This window comes from Felis catus, chromosome D1, assembly GCF_018350175.1.
Source record: "Felis catus isolate Fca126 chromosome D1, F.catus_Fca126_mat1.0, whole genome shotgun sequence".
In the NCBI taxonomy this organism is placed as follows: Eukaryota; Metazoa; Chordata; class Mammalia; order Carnivora; family Felidae; genus Felis; species Felis catus.
In genome coordinates, this window is record NC_058377.1 from 112,564,621 (window position 1) to 112,582,605 (window position 17,985).

Genomic DNA, 17,985 nt, shown 5'->3' on the forward strand with positions numbered 1-17,985 from the left:
ACATCTCATCTCGGGTCAACAATAAATACGTTTTACCGGACGTATTTCCCGAACATCGCGTGGGACGCGCTGCCACGGAAAACTATGTTCGTCTTTATTCTTTGTTCGTCTGCAATTCAAACAGAACCGGGCGTCCTGCATTTTCTCTGGCAACACCGTGGGGGTCAGAGGGGCCCCGGGGGTTCTTCACCCCACAGTGAGGTGGGCAGGGCAGGCTCCGAAAGCCGCGATGCCACGGAACCCAGCCTCGCTCGGGAAGTCAGTGCCGGACTGGGGGAGGAAAGGTTGCCCCCGCCACCCCTGGGCAAGCGTTTCGGCACACCGACCTCTGGGGCGGCTATAAAAACACAGGTCAGTAACGCGCACTGACCCCCAGAACGTGTTTCTCTCACCCACCCCCTTGGGGAGCCTATTAACAAGGAAAAACGGGGGTGCCTGGGGTGGCTCAGCCAACTAAAGCGTCCGACTTTGGCTCAGGTCACGATCCCACGGTTTGTGGGTTCAAGCGCCGTGTCGGGCTCTGTGCTGACAGTCTGAGCCTGCAGATTCTGAGTCTCCCCCTTCTCTGCCCCTCCCCTGCTCACGCTCTGTCCTCTCTCTCTCTCAGAAATAAAGATTAAAAGGCGGGGCGCCTGGGTGGCTCAGTCAGTTAAGCGTCCGACTTCGGCTCAGGTCACGATCTCGCGGTATGTGAGTTCGAGCCCCGCGTCGGGCTCTGTGCTGACTGCTCAGAGCCTGGAGCCTGTTTCAGATTCTGTGTCTCCCTCTCTCTCTGCCCCTCCCCCATTCATGCTCTGTCTCTCTCTGTCTCAAAAATCAACGTTAAAAAAAAAAAAGATTAAAAATAAGAAGAAGAAAACACAAAGCACCCTATATACGCGACAAGCTGGCAGCAGGATTTTGTGATTCCACCTTTAGCTCACTCAAATGCATAAAATTCACTCATCCTCAAGGCAGGGAGACCCCCAGGGGGCTGCACGGGGACCGTGCACAGACGTGGACACACGGGGTCACCGTCGTGGCTGCAGGGATTGGCACCAAATGCTGGGGGCACCCAGGCTGTCACACGCATGGTTTGGAACCGCCCGCCAGTCGGCGTGAGCTCTGGGCTGCAGGGAGTGGGGAGCCGGGGGCAGGGGGGCGGGGGCCAGGGAAGAGCAGCCGGAAAGGCCAGGGGAAAGAATCACCCACCTACCCAGGTTATCTTGGCATTTGTGGAACCAGCCTCCCGAGTAACATCTCTGTTCCCATCCCCGCCGCGTCTGTGGATAAACGAGGTCCGCTCCGTCCCGACACCCGTTGGTGCCACGTCATCCACCCGAGCTCCTTCCCTGGTTCCCCGAGTCCTTTCATCAATCCAGCCCAGGTCAGGCCGGCAGACGGCTGTGGCTACAATGACACACGTAACCACGTGCGCGACCACAGCTCACGCTGTGGACGGGACAGAACTCGGCTGAGCTACCTGATTCTCTCACGTAAATCCAGAAAAGTGGAACCGTATATGAACGTATGGCAAAATCTTCAAATGTTTTTATGAAATAAGTAAGTAAACTTTTTTTTAAAAGGCCTAAGTAATGAACACCGAACGGATTATGCTTTGATGCAATATTTGGGGCACCCGGGGGCTCAGTCGGTTAAGCATCCGACTTTGGCTCAGGTCATGATCTCACTGTTCGTGGGTTCGAGCCCCGCGTCGGGCTCCGTGCTGACAGCTCAGAGCCTGGAGCCTGGAGCCTGCTTCGGACTCTGTGTCTCCCTCTCTCTCTGCCCCTCCCCTACTCACACTGTGTGTGTGTGTGTGTGTGTGTGTGTGTGTGTGTGTGTGTGTGTGTGTGTCTCAAAAATAAATAAAAACCTTAAAAAATTGACAATTAAAAAAATAATAAATAACATTATGTTCTCCTACCTTTCTGTATGGTTACAATGTTTTTAATTAACAGTGGCTGTAAAAATCTAATGACTATAACCTAGGATCTGCCTCCTAGTGGTTTTTTGGACACAAGTCCCTGATCAATCAAGTCTACTCCAGATTCTGAAAGGAGACGCATGGGTGAGGTCGAGGGGCGTCCAGTGTGGTCCGGGCACAGCTGATGCTTCTGGAAGGGCCGAGGTGCGCCGACCCCAAGCGCCACACTCTCGCAAGAGTGTGGTAGGCAGGAGGGTATCATTACGGCTCCTACTCAGATAAGGGCAGCCAGGAAGGGACCTGCCCCGGCCCCAGCCCCTCGTGCTGCCAGCAGGGAGGGCGCCTCAGCTGGACGGCCCAGTCGGGACGGGTGGGTTCCAGATGTGCCCTTGGAGCCGCTCCCAGGAAACCCCCAAGACAACCTGCCCTGGGCACCAAGGAGCTTTGAGCCTGAACTGCCCGCGAGAAGGGGAGGGCAGTGTGCGGCCCCGGAAGGGGAAAGTGGGTCGATTCCCCCCGGTCTGGGCACCAAAGCACGCCCCTCGTCCACACAGCGGCTGATGGACACCAGCAGGCGGGATGCAGAATGTTGGCATTTATGGATATATTTGTATATGTTTTTAAAGCGTGGACCTTAACGTTTACAGCGGTCGTAGGCTTACGGGAGGCTGGGCTGCCAGGACAGACTTCCCACAGGCTCCCTCTGCCCCCGCTCCGTTTTAACAAATGCATTATTGTTCACGTCCTTCCTCAGGCAAGCTTCCCGCTTTCTCCCTTGGACCCTGACCCGCCAGGGCAAAGTTCAGCTGGTTCCTCGTCTCCGGCTCTCACGAACTAGCTGCCCTCGGGCTCCAAGATGAAACGCAAAATCACAATATGGTTGCACGGCCTGGACGGGCAGGGCATTCCGGACTCAGGAGCGGGTCCCGGCCCCAGCCGTCTAGCTGGCCTGCCCCTGCCGGGCTCTGGCCCCTGTGCTGGGAATGCCCGGAGAAGGCGGCACGGCCTGAGTCCTCCTGCCCGATGCACGCTGACCTACCACCGAGGGAGCATCGGCCAAGGTCCTCCCCGCCCCCCACCCCCGCCCGTGGGGTTGGGAGGGAGGCCGGCTTCCCCAAGTGGCTCCAGCTGGGGCAGCGCTGTCCGTGGGGCCTTGCACAGGGCGGACACACCTTCCAGACGATGGGTTCCCAGCGGCCAAGTCTAATTACCGGGTCTGGGAACCGGACGCCTCGAGCAAAATTACAGAGCTCTGAGATTTCCAGGGGGAAGCGAATGTCACCGAGATCTGAAAGCTGGGATGTGTCTGTTATGAAAATGCTTTTACAATTCCCAACCCTGAGACGGGCCCTAGCCGGCTTGGGGGCCACGTGAGAGGCTCGGGACACCTGCTGTGCGGTGGGCGGGGCTGCAGCCACCCCCAGGCCTGCTGTCACCCCGATGACAGTATTTAAGCCGAGGACGGCTTTCCTTTAATTCCTGTTATTGCCACGGCTGTGGGACTCTGCCCGTCCTCTGCACCCACGACCTTGGCCTTCCTAAGAGAGCGTCTGGAGGAAACACCTCCCCGCTCCGGGGAGTTCAGAACGGAGGTGCCAACCTCCTGGCAGGAGACGCCCTTCCGGCACCCTCTCCCCAGCACAGCCCGCTGCCCCCCGCCCCCCGGTGTGGACAGTGACCCACGCAGCAGGCCCGAGAGTCCGTTCTGAGCAGCCTGTCAAACCCCACGGCGGGACCTGTGGGCCCAGAGATGTCTGTCCTCAGGCCCTTTAAGCTCAGCCTGTCCAGGGACCCGGCCAGGGCACGGGTGACACCTCAGACCCTGTCATCTGGATCTTCTCGGGAGCAGAGACCTCTTCTCTGTGAGCAGCCCCGACCCCCCGGGATGCCCTCCCCTGGCCGAGCCCACACCCGGCCCCACCCGGCCCAGGGCCCAGCACAGGCCAGGAGCCTGGAGCCTCCCCAGTGACTGGCTGCCTCAACGAGTCACCTTCCTGTCACCGCCACTGACCCGTGTCCCCCTCCTCCTCCAGTGCCGCAGGGACGGACGGACGGATGGACGGACGGTATGAGCAGGCGAAGTGCTCAGGTAAGAGACCGGCCAACGAGGGTCCCAGCGCTTCTGGTACGAGGACGTGTAACTTCCCAGTCCCTGGTTCCAGAAGGAACTACAGGCTACCTCACTTCCTCACACTTTCTTTTATTGACCTTCAAGGACGTCACATGTTTTGCAAGGGGAGGGTCCGCGGCGACCCTGCGCCCAGAGAGCCTCCCGGCGCCATTTCCCCAGTACATTTGCTCATTTTCTGGGTCTGCGTCGCGTTTTGGTAATTCTTGGAACACTTCAAAATTTTCATTGTTATTCTGTCTGTTACAGTGATCTGTGATCAGCGATAAAGATTCAGGGAGAGCTCAGATGACAGCTAGCATTTTTTAGCAACAAAGGAATTGTTTTAAGTTTATTTTGAGAGGGGTGGGCAGAGAGAGAAGGAGAGAGAGGATCCCAAGCAGGCTCTGCACAGTCAGCACAGAGCCCAACGCGGGGCTGGAACGCACAAACCACGAGATCATGACCTGAGCTGGAATCAGTGCTTAACTGGCTGAGCCCCCCACCCCCACAAGAAAGTATTCTTTAAAGTATGCACATTACTGGGGCGCCCGGCGGGGGGGGGGGAGGGGATCATTCCGTTGAGCGTCCGACTTCGGCTCACGGTTCGTGGGTTCGAGCCCCGCGTTGGGCTCTGTGCAGACAGCTCGGAGCCTGGAGGCCGTTTTGGATTCTGGGTCTCCCTCTCTCTCTGCCCCTCCCCGCTCATGCTGTCTCTCTCAAAAATAAATATTAAGAAAAAACTTTTTTAAATAAAAATAAAGCATGCACATTACTTTTTAGACATACTGCTTTGCACACTTAACAGAGGGCAGCGTAGTGCAAACCTAACATTTATACGTGCCGGGAAACTGAGCCCCTCGCCTGCCCGGCTAGGCTGCGGTCTTCACTCCCTGGCGGTGGTCTGGAACCCAGCCTGGCGCTCCAAGGTGGGCCTGAGTTCACAACGGTGCCACGTGGTGTCTGAGGAACAGCTGGGAACATTCAACAACCCATGTGCCTCCAGAACCTGGATCCACAGAACCCTAAATACGACCCACGCAGAAGACGCTGAATCTTCCCATTGGCTACTCGTTCTGGGTTCATAAAAATAGCCCGGGAAGTTAATTTCTCAGGAGGCCGACTTTAAGTGTTGCTGTTTTCAATGATCGCCGCTTGAAATTACAAGGCTCAGGAATTGTAATTTGTACTTTGCCTTTTCGTGGGTCATTTGAAATATTTCAGTAGCTGTCCTTTTTGGAATCTTACCCAAAAAATGCTTAAATTTATTTTCCCTTCTGTTCTTTTGAAAACACATCCCCATTCTGTGCGCGTTAATATATTAAGTTTTTAATTATTTAGATTATGTTCTCAGCGGAACATAAATTGTGCGTAGCAATTTCACTAAACGGAAGGCAGGACAAATACATTTTACGGAATAGGTAAAAATTAACAACGTTTACTATTTTCCAGACGTTGCTGGATTCAGTCATATTTAGTATAATGCCAACTTCCACTCCCATGAAATGACAAATCTCCAAACACTTTTTTTTTTAATATTTTTAACGTTTATTCACTTTTTGAGAGACAGAGTGTGAGTAGGGCAGGAGCAGAGAGAGGGAGACACAGAATCCAAAGCAGCCTCCAGGCTGTCAGCACAGAGCCCAACATGGGGCCCGAACTCACAAACTGTGAGATCATGACCTGAGCTGAAGTCGGATGCTTAACCGACTGAGCCACCCAGGTGGCCCTAAATCTCCAAACACTTTTAAAATTTTGTCTCTATGAAAGTGTCTCTGTGAAAACATGTTTTATCTAACAGCTTGCTAGCTGCATGTATCATTTTATTATTTTTAATGTTTACTTATATTTGAGAAAGAAGAGAGAGCGTGAACAGGGAAGGGCAGAGGGAGAGGGAGACACAGAATCGGAAGGAGGCGCCAGGCTCCAAGCTGTCAGCCCAGAGCCCGACGCGGGGCTCGAACTCACGAACCACGAGATCGTGACCTGAGCCAAAATCAGATGCTCAACCGACTGAGCCCCCCAGACGCCCCTGGCTGGATCATTTTAAACAGGAAGCACGTGTACTCCTGCCCCGCCCGAACATCCGGACAGGCCTGCCGAGAGGGGGGCACGACCGCTCCCCTACACTGAGCGCTCACGGCGGGGCTCAGAGGCCCCCTCCAGACCGCGATCTGACCTTCACCGTGCCTACAGTCTGCGGGAGAGCGGACGCCCCGTGAACGCCCAGGGCATTCTGCCAGACCCAGGGTGGGGACAAGGCCCAGGGTCTTTGTCTGCCTGAAGCCGTAACAAAACGCCACCGACGGGGGGCTTACACAACAGACATTCATCTTCAAGTCCGAGATCAGGGGACCAGCACGGTCCTCACGGCTTGCAAACGGCACCCTCGCTGTGTCCTCACGTGGTGGGGGGGAGCTCTGTGGCGACTCTTCTTACAAGGACACTAATCTTGCAGGATCAAGGCCCCACCCCAGTGACGACGTCATTTTGCCTACATCACCTGCTTCCCTAAAGGCCCCATCTCCAATTACAGCCAGGAATTTAGGAGGGGAGAGCATGAATATTCCGTCTACCCCGTCTATCCCAGCCAGGGAAGGCCCACCTCCACTCCCGAGGCCTCTGCCCCTCTGGGGGACCCGGTCCGGGGCTGCGGCGGGGATGGGGGGGCACGAGGGGACGTCCCCAGAGGGCCCCTGAGGCTCCGATGAGACAAGGAGCATCACGGGCTCAGCGCCCCCCGTGCTGTGCTGTCACCGAGAGGGGCAGATGTTTGTCGGGACTCCCAGCACAGCCGGCACACGGGACGCTCCCCACCTCACATCCACGGGCACCATCGTCCGTGCCCCCCGCCGGCCGCTCCCTGACCCCACGCGGCAGGAAGGGTGCCCAGGAAAGGCCTCCATGCCCAGCACGCAGAGCAGTGGCCACGGGCGCGAAGGTGTGCTCCCTCACGCAACCTTGTTGAAAAGCAGCAGGCTCCGAGCATCCTGCCCCGTGTGTCCATCGGCTTTCTCCGTACAGGGTCCTGGGAGGGCCGGACGGCGTCACACAGAACGTGTGCGTTCCTGGATGCGTGGCCCGCAAGCAGAGAGCCTCCCAGAAAAGCAGGGCACGCGCACCCTGCAGGCGCGGGGCTGGGACGGCGGCAGGTGGCCGGGCCTCATCCTGAGCCCCGGCACCGTGCAAAGGGAGAGCACGGTGCGTGCAGCACATTCAGGATCCTTCCCAGACGCGCCTCAGGGCCGCATCTCCGGGTGATGGAGGCTGGGAAGGGAGCGTCCTGTCCAGCACCCGACCCCCCTCGCTGTCACTTCTGAGCAGGGAGAGGCATAATCGCTTGACGTGCTGGGCTCAACAGAGTCCCCCCAAAATTCACACTCACCTGCAACCTCAGAACGGGACCTTATCTGGAAACAGGGTCTGTGCAGATGTAATGAGTGAGCGAGGTCACGGCGGGGAGGGTGGCCCCCGACACGTGATGCGTCCTTTCGAGAAAGCCACGGGGTGTCGGGGTGGGGATGCTGGAGTCCAGCAGCCAAGGAATGCCACGGGCTGCCAGCTGTCGCCATGAGCTGGAAGAGGCAGGAAGGACCCTCCCCTGGAGGCTTCCGAGGGAGGACAGCCCCGAAGATGCCCCCGTTGCGGACGTCCAGCCTTCAGAACAACGAGAGAACGCATTTTTGCCGCTTTGAGCCACCAGCCCTTGGTAGCATACTCTGACGGCCACGGGACGCAAACGCACCAAGAATTTACACTCAAGGGAAGCGTCTCCAATGCTGTTCTTAACTTAGTTCTCTGTGGGCTGTATGTGCACCTACAGTCTGGTCCTGGTGTCTGTTCAGAATAAGGAAGCAATCATCAGACGCAGAATCACCAGTGACACTTACAAAAGCCCTTAGCAGCAACTGGCTCACTGGAGGCAGAGACCAGACGAGGGAAGGAGGGATACGGGCTCTGGGGGGGAATTGCACAGAATGGCCGCGCTGCTGGAGCCCCTGGGGCGGTGGACACTGAGCGCCCCCACCCCGCACCCTCTGTTCCCTCTAGTATCCCTCCTCTCCTCCTTCCTCTTCCCTGAACACCCTTCCCTGACCACCCTTTCTTTTTTTTTTAGTATTTTTTTTCATGTTTATTTTTGAAAGAGAGAAAGAGAGAAAGCAGGGGAGGCACATAATCGGAAGCAGGCTCCAGGCTCTGAGCTGTCAGCACAAAGCCCGACGTGGGGCTCGAACTCACGGACCATGAGATCATGACCTGAGCCGAAGTCGGACGCTTAACCGACTGAGCCACCCAGGTGCCCCTCTTTTTTTTGTTTGTTTTAAATTTAAGCTTATTTATCTATTTTGAGAGATACAGAGACAGAGTGAGCAGGGGAGGGACAGAGGGACAGAGAGAGACAGAGAATCCCAAGCAGGCTCCACACTGTCAGCACAGAGCGCGACGTGGGGTTTGAACCCATGAAACCGTGGGATCATGAGCTGAGCCGGTACCAAGAGTCGGACGCTCCACCGACCGAGCCCCCAGGCGCCCCGACCCCTGTTCTTAAGCTAAGAATACGCATGTGCAGAGCTCATGCTCCTTCAGCCACACCTACCACCTTGGTTTTCACAAATTTCACTAACTCTGTGTAGCGTTTGTTCTTTGTGTCACTACAGGAGAGCTGGTGCAGAACCCGTTGTATGCACGGCTGCTTCCTGGCCCCTCGTCTGCCTGAGTCCACACTCGAAGAATAGTAAACAAGCAGACGCAGGTTGGGGGACCGTGAGGCACTGGTGAGGGGGTCCCGTGTGAGCAGACCGGGGCAAGACAGTTCTCTCCAGAAAACCCAAAACTGATGGTGCTTGGACCACAGAGGTCGTGAACGGGAAGCCACGGCTGCCAACGGTGGTCACGGGGACAGTGAGGCAGAGAGAGGGGACCTGGAGAGAGCACAGAGGGAGGCGAACAGAGACAGGTAAGAGCAGGGGAGGGACAGACTGGAAGCGGGTGGAGAGAGGTGGAGACAACGGACAGAGACATGAGAGACAGAGAGAGAGAGAGAGAGAGACCCCCACGTCCAGGTGAGACACAGCAACAGTGCTGGATGTAGTCTCCTGCCTGGAATCACCAGAATAGGCTAAAATATACGAAAAACTTGGTTTCAAAGGCAGGACAGGAATCCATGAGAGACGGGACACAATAGAGGTGAGCCCTATGATGGGTCCCAGCCTACTGCCTTCGCGGCTTTTCTAGGCCATCCCGAGAGAAAGCGCCGCCCAACGAAGTGGGGGGAGTTCCTGGTGGGGCAACAGCGTCAGGAGTGCAGGGAGGTCAAGGCCACCATCTGCAGGGTGGAGGGCAGGGAGGGAAGGCTGGACACGGAGGCCACAGGAGACGTGCAGTGGGTCCCTCTGAGTGTTCTGGGGCAGGGGATCAACGCACGCATGTGACAAAGCCACCCGGGGCTGGGGAAGGAGGCGCCCGCAGGGTCAGAGGTAACAACACACATCAACCACACGAGTCCCGGAAGAGTGCCGTTCCCACCGGCCAACCTGGAAAACCCCGTGACTCGGGGGCGCCGAACACACGGAGGGTCTTGCCTCCAGACTGGGAACCATTCAGGCCAGGACTAAACGCCTCCGTGATCCCGCTGAACACACGCCGAAGGCAAGACTGGAAACGACCACGCTTTTTAAGGTCAGAACAAGGCTCAAGAATATTCGGACACGTGCAGAGATACACAGACTCAGGATAAAAAACCCACCATTCACAAAGGTTAGCAGGAAAAAAGATTGATAAGTTAATCAAACAATAAAAGGTCACCCGGCTTACAAAGAAGCCGGGAAGTAAGACCCATAAGGAAGAGTCTGTCAACCAACCAAAACTGACCCAAAACCGATACAGATGTTAGAATTAGCGGGCAAGACACTAAAAAGTCTAGGACCTACATTCTTTATGTTCATGAGAGACAAAAACTAAATAAATCAAACTTCCAAAGATGAAAGACGTAGTATCTGAAATGAAACGGACACCAGATGGGATTGGTGGCAAATCAGATACCAGACAAAAAAGACTGGTGAGATTGAAGAGACTGCGAAACGAAATACAGGGAAAATAACGACAAGTGACGCTAAAAGAACAGATGGTCGGTAAGCTGTGAAACAACTTCGAGCAGCCTAACGTATGTATCGCTGAAGTCCCTGACCAAAGGGGGAGGGAGTAGAGAAAAATCGCTTGAAGACGTGGCCAAACATTCTGGCCACAAATAGCACACATTGGATGAAAGCTATACGCACCCACAAACTCAAGAATCTCAATGAAATCCACGCGCAAGAATCATAACGAAAACTGAACCGCCCCATAATAAATCAAAACTAAAGATAAAGAGAACAAGCTCAACAGTGGACAAAGAGCCAAAAACATAAAGGCCTTTGACATCTGAAAAGAAGTCACGCTTCAGAACGAGAGCGGATTTCTGGCGGGAAACCATACACGTGAGTGGACGTTGGAAGACCATCTCGGCGCGCTCGAAGGAACAAAGGCAGAACTAGAATTTCGTGACCAGTGGAAACATCTGTCAAAGATGAAGAATGTTCGTCTTGGTCCACACATGTGGAACACCATCAGATTTTCCACACGTGTGCAAGCTGCAACATTTCGTGAGCAGCGAGCGTTCCCTATAGGCAATGTTAAAAAGGAGAGGCTCTGGGCAGAAGGAAATGATAACCCTGGGGGGAAAGACAGGCTTTTTCTCATTTCAACCCCTCTAAAAGGCAACGGACTCTTCAAACAAAAAAAAATAACGCGGGGTGGAGGGGGGGGCGGCTCATTCAGAGACGCAGAAGAAAAATACATAACAGAACTGAGACAGGAACTGGAAATGAGTTATCGCAAGGGTCTCACCCATCAGCGGGCGTGATGGGACTCGAAGACGGGTTAGAATAAGAGAGAAGTCTTTACCGGAAGGCCTTACGCAACCACCGAACTAACAAAACAAGGAGTCGTAGTTTTTTTTTTTTTTTTTTAATTTTTTTTCAACGTTTATTTATTTTTGGGACAGAGAGAGACAGAGCATGAACGGGGGAGGGGCAGAGAGAGAGGGAGACACAGAATCGGAAACAGGCTCCAGGCTCTGAGCCATCAGCCCAGAGCCCGACGCGGGGCTCGAACTCACGGACCGCGAGATCGTGACCTGGCTGAAGTCGGACGCTTAACCGACTGCGCCACCCAGGCGCCCCAAGGAGTCGTAGTTTTTAAGTCAACAGAGGAGGGAAAATGAATCCCAAAATTCTATTTCTCTAAGCAAAGGCAGAAAAGGGTGAGCAGAGACCAGAGGAGACGAGTAGAAAGCCCATAGCAAGGTGACAGATTTGAACCAAACCATGAGCACATTAAATATGACCCCACTCTGAGATTTCTATAAGAAATACGCATTAAAAATGAAGACAAAAAGAGGGGTGCCTGGGTGGCTCAGTTGGTAGAGCAAGCGACTCTTGATCTCAGGGTCGTGAGTTTGAGCCCCACATTGGGAAATTACTAAAAAACAAATAAGCTTTAAAAAAAGAAGGCGGTTAAAAAATACCTGAAAATGAAAAGGATAGGGCAAGGCACACGCGTTAATATGAATCAAAAAAGCCAGAGTAGCTATACTATTTTTAGCAAAAAAATCGAAGGGAAGAAAATGTCTCAATTCATTCTATGAGGCCAATGTCCCCCAGTTACTAACAAAGGAAAAAGAAAGGGAGATCAATATCTTCCATGAACGTAGATGCAAAAATTCTAAAATTTCTTTAATGTTTTTATTTATTTTTGAGATTTGAGACAGAGAGAGACAGAGCATGAGCGGGAGAGGGGCAGAGAGAGGGGGAGACACAGAATCTGAAGCAGGCTCCAGGCTCTGAGCCGTCAGCCCAGGGCCCGACGCGGGGCTCGAACTCACAGACCGCGAGATCGTGACCTGAGCCGAAGTCGGACGCTTAACCGACTGAGCCACCCAGGCGCCCCAAGATGCAAAAATTGTAAACAAAATTTTAGCAAATCAAATCTGACAGTATATATTTCACAACCAGGGGTGATTTCTATCAGGAACGCAAGGTGGCTTAAACATTTGAAAATCGACGTAGCTCACCGTATTGAAAAACCATCTCAACAGCTGCAAAAAATAAAAAAGCTTTTGGCAAAATGCAACACTGATCCGTGACAGAAACACTCAGCGAAGCAGGACTAGAGAGAAATTTTCTCAGCCTGAGAAAGGGCATCTCTGAAAAGCACACACGGTGAAACCCTGAAAACGTTCCCCCCAAGAACAGGGACAAGACAGGGATGTTTATTCCCACGGTTTCTGTTCAGAAAGAAAACAAAAACAAAACACACACTCGTTGGAAAGGAAGAAATAACTCTGTTTGCAGAAGACGTGATTGTGCGTGTGGGAAACTCACTGCAATCCCCAAACGAGCCCAGATAACTAGAAGCGACGTCCAGCAAGATTGGAGGGTGCAAGGCGGTGTAAAATGATCCGCCGTGTTCGTGAACCGCTGCAGCGAACCTCTGGAAATGGGAATTTAAAAGCAATACCGTGTAAAATATCGACAAAAAAATATGATAGGCTTAGGGGATGTTCGACGAAAGATGTGGATACCTACACTCTGAACACAGCAAGACAGCACGGAGGGAAATAAAGGCGTCGGTAAAGACAGACGACCTTCCAACGAGGGCCCCCCAGAGTTCAAGTTCACACAAGCCTCTGTTGGCCAGTCAGGGAGCCAGTGGCACAGGACTTCCCCAGAGCCCACAACCCACATCCAAGCTGACAGCGGCCGGCTACCTGGGAACCAAGAGGTTCTTCCTGGGGACAAATACTATGATTTCCATTTTGCACTTGCAGAAAAAAAAAAAAAAGTTACCTGGAAGCAAACAGCTCTGGGTAACCCTTTTCCAGATGTACCCGTGACCAGGTGTCCCCACCCCCTGCCCCGGCCTGGCCGCACCAACACCTTGTTATTTACGAGAAAGAGCCCCGGGAAACAGACGTGTGATTTTCTGCATTTAAAGGGACTCTCCCTGCTGGTGAGCTTTATCAACAGGTACAGGATGGAAGAGAAGAGAACAGAGGAAGCAGTTTCCATGCAAAAATGTGGAGGAGGTGACGAGCGTTGCTAATTTATGGTCTGGGCAGTTAAAATAGCTTTTCCTACCAGGGTAGGAACGGAAGAAACGCATGAAAACACCAAGCTCCTTACCTAAACCCGCCGGACAGCGTTTCCCACAGAAAGTCCACAGCTCAAGTCCAGGTTGCAAAAACCCACAACAACAAAACAAACAAACAAAAACAGGGCTTACTCCTAACTAAAACAGATACAGGCTTCTAGAGAACACCTACAGACGGCACGTTTGAGAATGCTTGTCGATCCACACAAATAAACCACACCACGTCAGCCCACACGCCAACGTGGATGAAATTTCAGGCCAGTGGCACCTGGGTGGCTCAGTCGGTTAAATGTCCGACTTCGACTCGGGTCATGATCTCACGGTCCGTGGGTTCGAGCCCCACGTTGGGCTCTGTGCTGACAGCTCGGAGCCTGGAGCCTGTTTCCGATTCTGTGTCTCCCTCTCTCTCTGCCCCTCCCCTACTCGCTCTCTCTCTCTCTCTCTCTCTCTCAAAATAAATAAACTTAAAAAAAAGAAGAGGGAAAGGTGGCGTTGTGGAGTGACACCCGGACGTGGGGACACAGGACCACTCAGATAACAAGACCGAACACGGGGTATTTCAGCCCCTGCCCCCGCCGCTTCCCTCACTTGGATCCCAGCACCCGAGACGTGTCCGGGGAACTTGATGAACCCAAGACAAGAGAGGCACAGACACCGGGAGTCAGGGTTCCCCAGCCACATGACCAAGACCCCCTTCGATCCCCGTACGGGGTGCCCAGCAGCCCGCAAGGCCTGACCGTGCCCACCTCCATCGAGTCCCCAGCGGCCTGTTGTAAATACAAAAACAGCCAAAGATCCCGACACGGAGCAAATTCAAAGTGTGATCAAGGAAGGCCAGGGCGATGAAGCCGAGGGAATCTTCCAGAAATCACAACCAAAAGGCCAACAGATGGAAAAACAGGAGAAAGAGGTAACAATGTAAGGACAGGATCAGTCCAAGAACTTTTCGGGCATAACTGGACGCGTTCCAGAAGGAAGAACACAAAACGGAGGCAGGATTCATCCGGAAGCATTTCCAGGGGAAACTGAGGGACGGTACCTTACCGGGAAGCAACACGTTTGCCTGAGTGAGCAAAGGATCAAAGTGCTATCGGAAAACGTAGCGCCGGCTGTTTTGAGAGTGTGGTCCACCCGCTAACAAGCCGCGTGTGGCCCTGAAAAATGGCAACAATGAAGACAGGATCTCTCGAGAATGACCTCGGCGGGGAGACCCCAGGGGCGGCCCCGCAGATCGGCCGGGGCACCGGCATCAGACAGAAGTGGCCGGGGGGACACGGGCACAGCAGAGCAGCTGGGGGCAGTTGCACGAAATCAAGCAAAGGAGACACACAAGGTGTCGCCTAGAGGTGACGTGCTGGGGGGCCCCGTGTCCAGGGCCACGTCCGACGCCTTCTGAATTCATGGAATTGCCACAAAAAAAGAAGGCTGTAAGGATGCGTTCCATCAGTCCTCAGGTCTGGATCCCGTCAACGCCTCCCGGGGGACTTTAAAGGGTTCAGGGGCGCCTGGGTGGCTCAGTCGGTCAAGCGTCCGACTTCGGCTCAGGTCACGATCTCGCGGTCTGTGAGTTCAAGCCCCGCGTCAGGCTCTGGGCTGACGGCTCAGAGCCTGGAGCCTGTTTCAGATTCTGTCTCCCTCTCTCTCTGACCCTCCCCCATTCATGCTCTGTCTCTCTCTGTCTCAAAAACAAATAAACGTTAATAAAAAAAAAATTTTTTTTAAGGGTTCAGAACCCAGGCATCCGGTGGCTCACTCGGTTAACCGTCAGACTTTGGCTCAGGTCATGATCTCACAGTTGGTGAGTTCGAGCCCCGCGTCAGGCTCCGTGCTCACAGGGCGGAGCCTGCTTGGGATTCTCTCTCTCTCCCCCTCTCCCTCTCTCTCTCTGTCCCCCCTCTCTAAATAAATAAATAACCATTTAGAAAAAAGGTTCAGATCCCGGGGGCCACCAGATTCCGATCTGCTGAATCAGAACCCCTGGGGGCATTAGGGTAAAGACCACGTGGAATTCTAGAAACTGACCCCAAGGATTCCGGGGTGCAGCCACATCAGCCCCGGGGATGAGTCCCCACCTGCCCCGTGGATCGGGGACCCCTGCAGCAAGCCCGACAGAGGCCCCTAGCTGCCACTCCCTCCCCCCCTTACAGGGCCGGTAAAAACGTTTTTGCCTTCGTGAAGGAAAAAAAAAAAACATCCACTTTCCTGCAATTTCCAGGTACCGATGCCAGTTCTGCAGCCTTCTGGAAGGCTGAGGCCCTTTCTTCCCACGAGACCACCTTCCTTCGGAAATGGAAGCCTGTTCCTGCCCCGTCTGGTCCCGTCGCGGGCTCCCCACGTCTGCTGGGGGACCTGCGTGTCTGCACATCTGCTGAGGAGACGCGCGGGCTCTTGTTGCTTCTGACTGTCCATACAGCGAACAGCCTCAGAGATGTCCTAGATCCCGGGGGCTGCGGGACACAGGACCGCAAAGCAGGTGGCTGAGAACAGCAGGCGTCTGTTGTCCCACAGCTCTGGAGGCCAGAGGTCCAAACTCAGGGTGTGAGCAGGTGCCTTCGGGGCATCTAACAGAACACCTGTTCCGGGCCTTCCTTCCCCCCAGCTTCCCTGCAGGCAGCCTCCGGTGTTGGCTGGCTTGCGGACGGCCATCTCCTCCCTGTGCCCTCGCATCCTCCTCCCGCCGTGTCTGGCCCAAACGCTCTCTTCTCATAAGGACGCTGGTCGTACTGGGTCAGGGCCGCCCTCAGGACCTCATCTTAACATAACCGTCTGCAAAGATCCTATTTCTAAGTCGGGTCGCGTTCACAGTACTGGGGGGTAAGGGCTCCGACACGTCCTGGGGACTCCCTCGAACCCGGGACGGAAGAGACAGGGGCCGGGGCGGGCATGCTTACCATCCGGACTAGCAGCCTCACTTCCCCTGAGGCCAGGGTCCCCCGCCCCGTGACGCAGCCCATCGCGTGCAATACCTCGCGGCCCCGTCTGCATCGCCCCGTGGGAATCGGCCGCTTCCCGCCGCTGCTGCTGGGAGTGATGAGCTGGTCTTCGTCTCTGACCCGGAGGTTTTGTTCCTGACGCCACTCGTTTGCCCCGGTCACAAATTACGGCGTCGCCCTCAGTATGTCAAACCCCCACATCCCAGCCACCCCTGAGACAGCTTCACCTCCTCAATCGCGCTCGGAACCTGCCCGCTGCCTCTTACCTTCCTCGCTGACGGCGTGCCGTGTGCACAATCCTGTCCCCACCCCCCCAGTCGCCTCCCCATCACACACCTGGCGGCAGCCTCAACCGCCTTCAGCCGCCACCCCCTGATCACAGCGTACGTCTGCAGGGCACCACCACCCAAGTCAGGTCAGGCTCCTTTGCTCGACGTCGTCGGTAGACGACGGCTTCCCATCAAAGCAGCGGATGTCAACCGTCGCTAATGCTAATCAAGGGCCATATGCTTTACGTGCGTTATCTCACTTACTCTAGGCACGAATCCAGCGGGGTCAGGATTGCCCCAGCGTACAGACCTCACGTGGCAGTAAAGGCACAGCAAGGTTTCATTGCTTCCCAAGATCACACAGCCATCGGCCGGTGGCGGCAGGATTCAAAACCACGGCTGAATTCAGAGACCACGAGGTTAAATCGCAACCCGCCAGTCCATCCCCCTGACAGTTTGTATTCAGCAGAGGTTAGAGGAGGTACCCTGCACTGGGTTTGAGGTGGCCACGAGTCTGCAAGCTTTTCCCATCAAGAAGGAGCCTTACTGGGGCGCCCGGGGGGGGCTCAGTCAGTTAAGCGGCCGCCTTGGTTCAGGTCACAATCTCACAGCTCATGAGTTCAAGCCCCGCGTCGGGCTCTGTGCTGACAGCTCAGAGCCTGCTTCAGATTCTGTGTCTCCCTCTCTGCTTGCACTTCCCTCGCTCGCACTCTCTCTCTTTTAAAAAGGTAAACATTAAAAAATAATCATAACAAACGAGCCTTACTTCCCATCTCCTTGAATCTGGGCCCGTCCGGTGGCAGAACGTGGCAGAAGCAGAGCCACGAAACTCGTGCAGCCTTCGGAGCACTGGCTTCTGTCCCCCCTGCTCGGAAGGCAGCTCCCACATGAGGCGTCCGTCGGGATCTGAGGAGGCCCCAGGGAGCCACATGGACGGAGGACCACGAGGAGGACCGCCAGCCTGGGTTTGCGGGGCCACGTGGTGCCGGCTGACCCCCGCCTGCAAGCCCGGCCCACGGAATCACGAGCGAGCGGCAGGGCCGTTGTTCCCAGTCCCTGACTGGCGGTGTTCTTTCTTCGGCGGCGGCGGGTGACATTCTAAGTCTGCTTCTTGGTGAGACCGGTGCTCACCGCTGACTCTGGCTCTGCTGACCGCCGAGCAGAGCTGGGCAGCGAGCTGGGCCTCTGACCAGCGTACCCTCGGAGAACAAAGCACGCTCCACCACACATCCTGCCACCTCCGGGAGGCCGCCACGGGGACCACCAGCACCCGGGCTGAGCGACTCCTCGGTGCATGTCAAGAACAGGAGGCAGGCGGCCCCCCGTGAGTCCTGCCCCGGCAGGAAGCCCAGGGACACCCACACAGCTCTCCGCCCCGCAGAACGCACGGTCCCTCTGCGGGAACACACCAGGACCTGCACGCACGGGTCCTTCCAGAAACAGAATCCTCTCCCTGTGGGGAGGGGGACTTCTGTGCAAGGTAACCAGCAAAGACGGCTGATGTTTATAGCTGACGTCTGGAAAGGCACACGTTTGTGAAAAACGGAGACAGAAATAACTGAGACCACATGAATCGCCCTG

At 55.1% G+C, this 17,985-nt stretch overlaps 1 protein-coding gene across 17 annotated transcripts in view; it reads right to left on the reverse strand.

The window, feature by feature from the left end:
- SHANK2 (SH3 and multiple ankyrin repeat domains 2) overlaps positions 1–17,985 on the reverse strand; it is a 497,685-nt gene that overhangs the window by 431,133 nt on the left and 48,567 nt on the right. The window lies entirely within an intron of this gene.